The following is a 9872-nucleotide window of genomic DNA, read 5'->3' on the forward strand; positions in this document are numbered from 1 at the left end:
CAGGGTGTCAAAGTGACACCCTGTCCCCCTTGACAAATCGGTAAAATTACTGAATCGGTATTTACCGATTCGGTAATTGCCATTGATTCCTATGGGCCTCAAGGCCCATAGGAATCAATGGCAATTACCGAATCGGTAAATACCGATTCGGTAATTACCGCATATTACCGATTTGGTAATATTTACAGAATAATTACCTACATGGCATTTACCGAATTGTAAATACCGAATCGGTAAAATTCGGTATTTACGATTCGGTAAATGCCATTTACCTACATATGGCCCGTAATATGGTACACAGATCAGGGAACTCAATCCAGAGGAGGTGAATTTTGCACACAGTCATTAATTTACCAAACTTTTCATCTTTTCTCCTTGAGGCCTGATGTTGAGGTTGCGGGTAAAGATGTTTAGTGAGTAAGTTATGTGGTGACTTACCAGGCCAATAATGTCAGCAGTCAGCGAGAGTGTATGAGAGAGTGCAGTATAATTGCAGGAACCGTCAGTCAACAGGGGGTTATGTGTGTAATGCCTGATATGAAGCAGGAGTGAATGTAGTGCTCCGGTACAGGGCCAAACAGGGAACCCAAAGCAGCCCTGGCAATTTTGTAGGACCAGCCCCCCACAACCACCGGTGGGGGGCAGGTGGGGGTACAAGTGTGAATCACTGTTGCTTGTATTACTGGGGGTCGATATTGCAACAACGCTTAAAAACTGTCTCCCACCCTTCCAGCCTCCCAGGAAAACGCCCGATGCCCGCTACACCCAGTCCGGCCCTGCTCCGGTACTAATTGTTGGTCTTGTTTGGCGATTTACAAGTGTCTGATGATAAATAAAATAACAGGCTGGTTCATGTGCGGATATACGGTGAGTAAACCAATTCATGGGATACTATACAGATGTCTCTGCAGACTCCACAACTGATGAACAGCCTTTTCTAGTGAATACATCTCTACTTTTCTATGAATATTGTATTATCAGATTTCACCATTACAAAAACATACTCCTTATTGCATAGAATATCTTAGAAGTAATTAAAGATATATCACACATTACAGAACGTGCTACCTTTCCAATTTCAATCCGTTTCTTAATTTCTGTTCTTTTTTAGATATTCAATAAGTTATTGATTCGGTTCCATATGTTCTGCTTCTTCAACACGCGACTGTACGTATGCCTTCCTTACTGAGGATGTGCTAGATCATGGATACTCACGAACATTTTCCTGGGGTCCACAAAGTTTGGTCTATGGTGTGCCGATGCCGGCAGGGGGTGTAAAGTGGATGTCGGGGAAGCAAAGCATGTATATCTAGTGGCTGTCGTTAAAAATTAAGGTGCTCCTAAAGTTAAGGGCCTGGTTACTTCCTTTACCTTAACTGCAAATTAACCTTTAAGTAAGTGATTGCTGTTTTTTTTTTTACGTTAGTGCTGTCGAGTAAACAGCAGCCTACTGCTGCTGCTGCTCAGGGGGGCCACATGTAAAGGTCGGGAGGGTCCTTACTTAGAGTATCACTGTGCTAGATTAACCCTCAGGAAAAGTTCACCACATTTCAACCATAACCACAGGGGTAGAAGAGGGGCATTTTCAACTGCATGCTTGATTACCAGACCTTTAAAGTACACAGGTTTAGTGATGTTTTGTCCCTCCTGAACTGGTCAAATACCAATCAAATAAACTGGCTAAAACCCCGAAAGAAGCTCCCAAGTCTCTAATATCATCTAAGGTATTCTCCTCCTTCTTTGCTGATAAAATCACAGCTTCAGGAAATGAACTCAGTACTGCTACATCGTCTCAACCCCTTCCTGACCAGCCCCCCTTTCCATGCCACTCCCTCTGGCCTCTCCTAAAAACCAAGCAAGTTGGACCGATTTCAAATACTATGATGAAGACTCCGTCACTAGAATCCGCTCCACCTTAAACCCGAATAACCACTTTAATGACCCTCTACCATCCAACTGCCTCGCTGCTGCCTCCCAATCCATTGTCCCTAGCTGGACTGCAATTATCAACGCCTCTCGCCAGCAAGGATTGATTCCCGATGCTCTGAAAACCGGCCAAGTCCTCCCTATTCTAAAAAAAACATCACTGGGTCCTGCCTCCCCTGACAACTTCAGACCTATCTCCAACATCCCTCTATTAGCCAAAGTGTTAGAGAAGTGTGTACAACAGCAACTAAGTGAACACATCAATAACTTCCACCTACTTGACGACTTCCAATCTGAATTCAGACTGGGGCACAGCACTGAAACTACTATGCTCCACATCGTGGACGATGCCCTCCAAGCCCTAGACCAAGGCTAAACCTGCCTTCTTATCCTCCTAGGTCTATCTTCGGCATTCGACACGGTCAACCATGAAAATCTCCTCAAACGCCTCAAACTTAGGATGGGTTTGGATGGCTCTGTTTTAGAATGGTTTAGGTCCTTCCTCCACAACCATTCACAGGGATTCTTAATTGACGGCAATCTCTCAGCTCCCACCCCAGTCACGGCTGGAGTCCCTCAAGGCTCAACCCTGTCCCCCACCCCAATCTTTACCTATAGCCGCTTACCGAAGTTCTCTGCACCGCTAACATCTCCTACCATATGTACGCGGACGACACCCATCTATACATTAAAATCTCTTTGCTCGAGGAGATCCTCTCCCCGAATGTGGTCCTGAAGCTGACTGTCCAATGGCTCGCCTCTAACCAACTCAAACTCAACGCAAAGAAAACTGAATTCCTCCTAATCTCCCCTACAAAAGCCAACCCTGAGATTCCGTCATGGATCATGGACATCACAGCCCTAAACTGTCCGCCGACCATCCTGGACTCAGCCAAATCCCTAGGTATAATCCTCAACAGCAACCTGAACATGAGGGACCACATTACCTTGATGGCCAAGTCAGCCAGTTTCCAGCTGAGCTACTTAAGGAAGCTGAAACCATTCATCGAGGCTCCCGACCTAAAAAGGGCAGTCCGGGACCTAGTCATCTCTAGGCTGTAATATGGCCTCTCCGGTTTATCCAGGCTCTCCCTGGCACCCTTAAAAGTCTGCCTCAAAGCGGCCGCTAGACTATTTACTGGCACCAGGAATTTGACCATATCTCTCCACATTTTAAAGCTTTGAATGGGCTCCCCCTCGAGGCCCGAATACAGCTGAAGCTGGCATGCATCACACACAAGGCTCTATACACAAACTCCCCTGCTTATGTGGCACAGAAACTAGTGGTATCTGGAAGAAACAGGAACTCTCGGTCCGCCAGAGACCTCTTGCTCCAACCTGCCCGTTTCCGGAAATAAAAACCTACAATCGGGCTTTTTCCGGGGCCGCACCAAGAATTTGGAACTCTCTCCCACCCGCCATAAGAAGAATCCATTCTTTGGCACGCTTCAAAAAGGAGGCCAAAACTTTCCTCATGGGCAAATTCCTCATCTAAACTCCTTCGTCGACCACTTCAGTTGTGCCTGACTATACAAAGACTACCATCTTTGCCGCAGCTCACCTATTCACACCCCCAAGATTCGGTGGGGTTTTTATGGTCTCTAACTGTTAACGTAATGATCCATATGTGTTTCCTTTACTCCACATGGGTCCAGCACTACTGCATCTCTCCATTTTATTTATTTTGTATATGCTGCTGTACAGATGTGCCCTTTTGTATGCCTTTTTGTTCTCTTCTGTAAACCTTGTAAAGCGCTCTGATACCCTCACGGGTCAAGTTCACGTTCTATAACACACTTAAATAAATAAATAAATACATAACTATATATTCACTCCAACTCACATTTGCAAGCTGGTTGTTTAAAGGAGAAAACAAGCATTGGCAAAGACAATAGGTCTTGACTTTAAAATTCTGAGGTATTTGGTTTTCCAATGCTTTATCTCATTGGCATGCACATGTATGCGGCAAGAGGCATGCACTCAGATAGATGGCAATCTTCTAATTTGTTTCATATATTTATAAAAAAATTATTCTAAGGTAGCCACAGATGTGTATTTGTGCGTTATGATGCGTATCGACATGTGAGATATGATGGACGTGCATATGTCATGAGACATGCGTTGTAATGCATAACATTAGAGGTATTTTTATTTATCGTTCTAACAAGCCATGTTATATTAGAAAATAGATTGGAAGAAAAAAGCCAAAAAATTGCATGCTAGTGCTAAAAAGGGAATGACATCCCAGCAGCACTTTGCAGGTGCCAGGTCCTCATAAAAAATGAATAAACAACTACAAAAAAACGGAAAAAAGTAGGGTAGAGCAGGGAAACATGCATTCCATATAGTGCTGGTACAAACAGAAAAAAGAGTTATTCACGGAGGTATTGGAATGATACAACTTATCCAATGAGAACACCGTGAGATGGAAAGACTACTAGGTGGGGATAGGCGAATAGGAAGGAAAGAAAAACAAACACCCTTAGATACAATCAATGATCCTAGGGTGTCAAAGGAGAGACCCATTAATCCTACACTAAAATAAGACATCATCTAAACTGTCCAACGAACCTGGACGTTTGTTTTTCTTTCCAAAATTTTCCCCACCGTCCTCTACTAAACTAGAGTGGGGTCCTCCTATTTGTTTATACAGAAAAGGAAGGAAAGCCATCAAATCAAGAGATGACACCAGAGATAGAAAACAAAGCCATCCAATCACGAAGAAGAGGCTGACTCAAAGCCTTCTCTTAAAAAATACGATATGTATTGCTCAGAAGCCGCGTCTGGAATCGGCGCAGAAAATACCAAGGCTTCATAGCCTGGCATCAACCTCATGCCTCTTTAATGGACTTCCAGACACTTCCTGCACCTTCATCTCTCTCTTGCTGGTACTGATTTCTCCCTTCACAATGGGGTTTCCACCTTTCTCTTTCTTTCTCCGTTGTGCGTTTTCCTGCTCTTGCTATTGGGAAATGTTGGCTGAGGAAAAATAAATACAAACCACACAAGAGCCCTCGGGTCTATTAAGAGTAAGAAGGAAGACAAAAAGGCAGACTAGGAAGAAGGCGTCCCTTTAAGAATATAGCTTGTTACAACGCATGCTATTACATTGCATACTTTCACAACGCGGTTGTTACAACAACCGCGTTGTTAGTATGCAATACCTTTACATCGCAAGTCATTACGTCGACTTGCTGTAGGGGGCACAATGGACTCTGGAATAGTATTATTTACTATTCCTACTCCTGTTTGCGCAACAGCCGGGAAGGTGTTGGATTTCATATCCAATACCTTACAGCCCCCTACAGCAAGTCATTGTAATGAATTGCGATGTAAAGGTATTTCGTAGTAACAACGCAGTCGTTGTAACAACCGCGTTGTAATACCATTGCAATGTTTTAACAGCGTATTAAAAGCTGCTTCCAGCCTTTAAAGCACGGTTTCCCTCACCCACCATAGGTGGCATGCTTCATCATTGGGAATCCTCCTCACATCCTGAGACCTAGTCATAATGCGGGCTACAACCCCCTTTGCTGCGTGGGAGGAAGTCAGGGATGTTTTTATATAAGAGGGGTTCTTACTTAGACCCAATGTGAGCTAACAGAGCGTTGTGAGGGGTACAGTGCTGATAGAGAGGTGGATTAAAACTAGCTACAGGGTTTACCACTTTATTTTTATTCTGGCTACCTTGTGCCAGGATTAAAAACAAGACGTACGACAGAAACCATTAGATCCTATTTTACTAGACTTAGATTGACATGTTTCAGCCAATGACCTAGGGAGTGTTGTGGCTTTCTTCAGGATCTTGAATAAGCTACAGCTGTGAGAGTGATATCTGAAAAAGTGTGCAAAAATTATACATCAAGGCATTGAGCCGGAATATTGGATTTAGATGCAAAACCAGTGACCCAAGGAAAGCAAGATGGTGGATTCACCAGGGGTACCTGCAAACGTCAGATATACTCTGCCCCAGCTGTCCTTAGCATAGGTGCTTAAGGGGCAAACGCGTCTCCAACCTCCACAGTGCAGGATGGTTGTTCACACGCGTTGTCGGGGGACAGATCCTTGTTACATAATTTACAATGTCCCCTTAAAGTCCTTCAGTACTTATTGGTCCACAGGTTCTTAGTAAAATATGCCTCCTGAATATGTTTCTGTTTGTCATCCAGTAATTCTGCTTTTTTCATTTCCTGCAGAAAGCATCTCAGTCTGCATGTAACACAACGACCTTGTTATCTGCTGAAAACCACTTCTCACAGCTCCAGATCTCTGCGCCCACCCCTTAAACACCAAACACTAAGGGGCTTATTTACAAGGCCCTTGAGCCACCTTTGCATCATTTTTAACATGGGAAAAGTGACGCAAAAGTGGGGCAAGGGGCTAATAAATAAGACCCCAAATGTTTTCTCCAAGTACTTTGGAAAAACGGTTTTTGGTTTCCCTCCGCACACCTGCCTTTAAACACTGACCAGCATCCTGTGTGTCTTTTTTTGCATTGGCATTCATTTAACTTTGTGCCTAATAATATATAACTAAACAGGGGAAAAGTAACATCAATTGTACTGTAATCTCCAGAATGCTCACCAGTTTTTGTAGAAAGAGCTGAGACACCACCTCTTTTATGACATGCTGAGTCTGTTTGGGTGAGGGGACCCAAACCTAGCACCATATTACACCCATGTGACAAAAGGTGATATATTAACCCCTTCGCTGATGGGGTTTTCCCCCCCTCTGTGCGGGGGGGGGGGTAGGGGGGCCGCGCGCAGAGCCGCCGTGCTGGTGACGAGCTCAGCTCGTCATGAGGCACAGCGGAGCTGCCCTCATGTCAAGCTGAGCTCGTCACGGCCACACCCGTTTTTGGAACGTTCAGCACAGCGGGGAAATTATCCCAGCGTGCGAACGTTCCAACGGCCGTGACGAGCTCAGCTTGTCATGAGTACAGCTCAACTGTGCCTCATGACGAGCTGACCTCGTCAGCAGCACCCATGAGGTAAACAAGAGCTAGCTATAGAGGAGTGAAACCCCACGCAAAAATAGATCCCAGAATCCCTTAACAAAGTTGACTGGTTCAAGCAATAGTATCTTCGGGGAGTGGAAGCAGCACAGCAGAAGTGACAGAGGCAGACCGACGAATTTCAAGGACAGCGAGAGCGCAGTCAAGTACACTTACAACACGCAGTGCGGCAGAATGCAAAATTCATCCTCCACCTAGAGGGCATTAGGCCTGATTCACTCGCTGCACTTTGTAGTAAGGTTTGTAGTAGTACCGTAGTGCTACAAAATGTACTCAAAAGTGCTATTCACACACTGCACTTTGGTAGTAACTTACACTTTTGAGTAAGTGCTACTTTTAAATAGTCACAAACTGCGCTTTTGTAGTAATTTACACTCTTGTAGTAACTCGCTACCACCATTATTTTCTATGGGAGGGTGTCACAGTACGGTTGGCTGGCCATTCGTAGTGCTGGACTTACTGCAAAAGTGCAATTTGTGAATATCAAAAGTAGTACATTTACTCAAAAGTGTAAGTCACCTTTGTGAGTCATCTAATGCTCTCCACGGGCGATAGGTAGATTTAATGAAAAAAATAGATTATTTTTTCCACTGAAAATACTTTGCACATAGAAGATGCTATAAGGATGGGATTTCCAGTAACATTAACCTCATGCGCACTAGCGGAATTCCGCTCGCACGCTGAGATTTTTAAAAACGCACTTTACGTGACGAGCTGGGCTCCTCATCAGCGTGCGAGGAGGCTACGCCATGACGAGCCCAGCTCGTCATCAGCATGGAAGGGGTTAAGTAATGTTTTTGATAGACTAATAGAGTAGGCTGTAAGGAGATACTGCTGTCTACAGATTATAATTTTGACTGCATTTGATGTATATTTCGGATATTATCACAAGCACAAACAGTGAACATCTGATAAGGTAGATACAGTCTTTCCAGCCAAATAACAGTTCAATACATTCTCGAGAGATGTATGGCGCTACAATGGGTGAATATCAAAATATTGTTAGCAAAAATATTGTTAGACAGAAATATTGTGCCCTAAATATTGTTTTACCAAAAACTTTGTTTGATTGCAAGTCGATTTTCGATTATTAACTTCAACAGGGCAATATTTTTTAAGACAATATTTGGAACACAATAAATCAGTTAGATTATATTTTAGTTCTGATATTCAGATACCACCTCATTAGTGAAAGCTATATTTTCGAAAAATTATCAGCGAGAGCTGGCCAGGGCTTTTTTCCCATTCATCAAATTTGCCACAGGAAATTATGGTTTTCTTTCTTGGGGACATGAGTTTTTAGAAAGCCCGAGAACGTTGTTTATGTGTGTATTACTTTTATTCTGAGCACCATTTGGTAATTACCAAGAATCTGCCAGATTGAAGAACAGTGGAATGAATGAAGCCACCTGTTGATGTTTCTCGGTTATGCTATCTCTGCAGCTATTGGGAGACCACTCCAAAATGCTGCTGGACCCTGGGGTCAGACTAGGCTACTGGTAGTGCCCAATGGGCTAGTCTGACAAGTCAATGAATGGGCCAATTTTCTGGCTATTTGTTGGCCTGCTTTATTATTATACAATTTCTGCAGCAGAGTCTTGCAGAGTTGGGGTGGGACAGAAAATAGGCCTGGGCGCCAAAATAGACGTAGCCTCCATCAGGAATTCATTGGCTAAAAATTGGCCCATGTTTGCAAATTGGGGCATTTTTGAACTTGTAATTACAGCTGTATAAATAAATATTTTGCAAGTTATGGAAGACTGCATGAATTTGAACTTCCAGCAGGCAATGTTTGTTTTAATGTCAGGGAAATCAACAGTAAAAACTGGGCTACAAGCCAGGCAGAAGTGATCCTTCCCACCTTTACTAACCCACCCCTTCCATCATGGACTTGAAGAATCTTCTCACTTAGGGCCTGATTCACAGAAGTAACTTAAGACAAAATCCTAAATTTACTACTTTTGGTATTCACAGAAGTTAGGATGTTGTCTTAAGTTTGTCTTAAGACAGACTTAAGACAGGCTTAAGACAAAATCCTAACTTGAGCCTGTCTTAAGTCTGTTTTAAGACAAACTTAAGACAAAATCCTAACTTCTGTGAATATCAAAAGTAGTAAGTTTAGGATTTTGTCTTAAGTTAGTTCTGTGAATCGGCCCTTAGTATTTAAACCTCACTTGGAGGAAATTCCAGGGCTTATGTCAGATCATACTTCCTGGGAAAAATTTGAAAAGTTGTGAAAGGGATTAAAACTCACCTGAGCTTTCCAGTCCAGAGGTTGGTTGTGTAAAGGGTTCAGGGTGAGACATGTATTTATAACATGCTGCTGAGCTCAGAGATTGTATTGCCCCTCCCAGGAACGGGCACAAAGCAGGCCACAGGTTCCGTGTCCAATGCAAATACGACAAAGGAAGAGAAGAGTTGTGAGAAATCCAAGTGGGGAATCTGGAGCTGCTCCATGGATGGCTGGAGTTCCTCAGGGCTGATCAATATTGAGCACTTTCCAAGAAATAAAGTGTCTTCAAGGAGCCTAGGTCAGTTGCTTTACAACTATTGGCCCCACCTCCTCCATGGGTTCAAGTGAAGCCTGATAGACTTGTGTTAGCAGAAGGGAATTGCAGCTGGTGAGTGTTTTTCCAGTGTCAACAGGTGGAGTGAAAAATGTGTGCTCACCTTGTTGTGCAGGATCAGCGCTATCAGGCGTGCAGGTGGCCGGGTTCCCACTCTTATCAAGGACAACTGGAAAGGACACCCACCCCGTCTACACTCCGTATGCAATCTTTTTTGGTTGTAAACACTCTTTGGGGAACACAGTGGTATATCACATTATAAAATCTGTGACATAGACCAGTGTTTCCTAGACTATGGGTTGTGACCCACTTGGGGGTCTTGAGTCGATTTGTGGTGTGTGATAAAAGTCCAAGCAATAAATAAA

General features: G+C 43.6%; 1 protein-coding gene across 1 annotated transcript in view; it reads right to left on the reverse strand.

Moving 5' to 3' along the window:
* The window catches only part of LOC147678619 (uncharacterized), a 30383-nt gene extending 20864 nt beyond the window's left edge, over nucleotides 1-9519 (reverse strand). The window contains exon 1 of the mRNA XM_086946613.1: nucleotides 9195-9519. The gene's annotated coding sequence lies outside the window, so the exon portion shown is untranslated. The remainder of the gene's footprint in view (nucleotides 1-9194) is intronic.
* Nucleotides 9520-9872: the final 353 nt, after the last annotated feature.

Source organism: Lissotriton vulgaris, chromosome 12, assembly GCF_964263255.1.
Source record: "Lissotriton vulgaris chromosome 12, aLisVul1.2, whole genome shotgun sequence".
Taxonomy (NCBI): Eukaryota; Metazoa; Chordata; class Amphibia; order Caudata; family Salamandridae; genus Lissotriton; species Lissotriton vulgaris.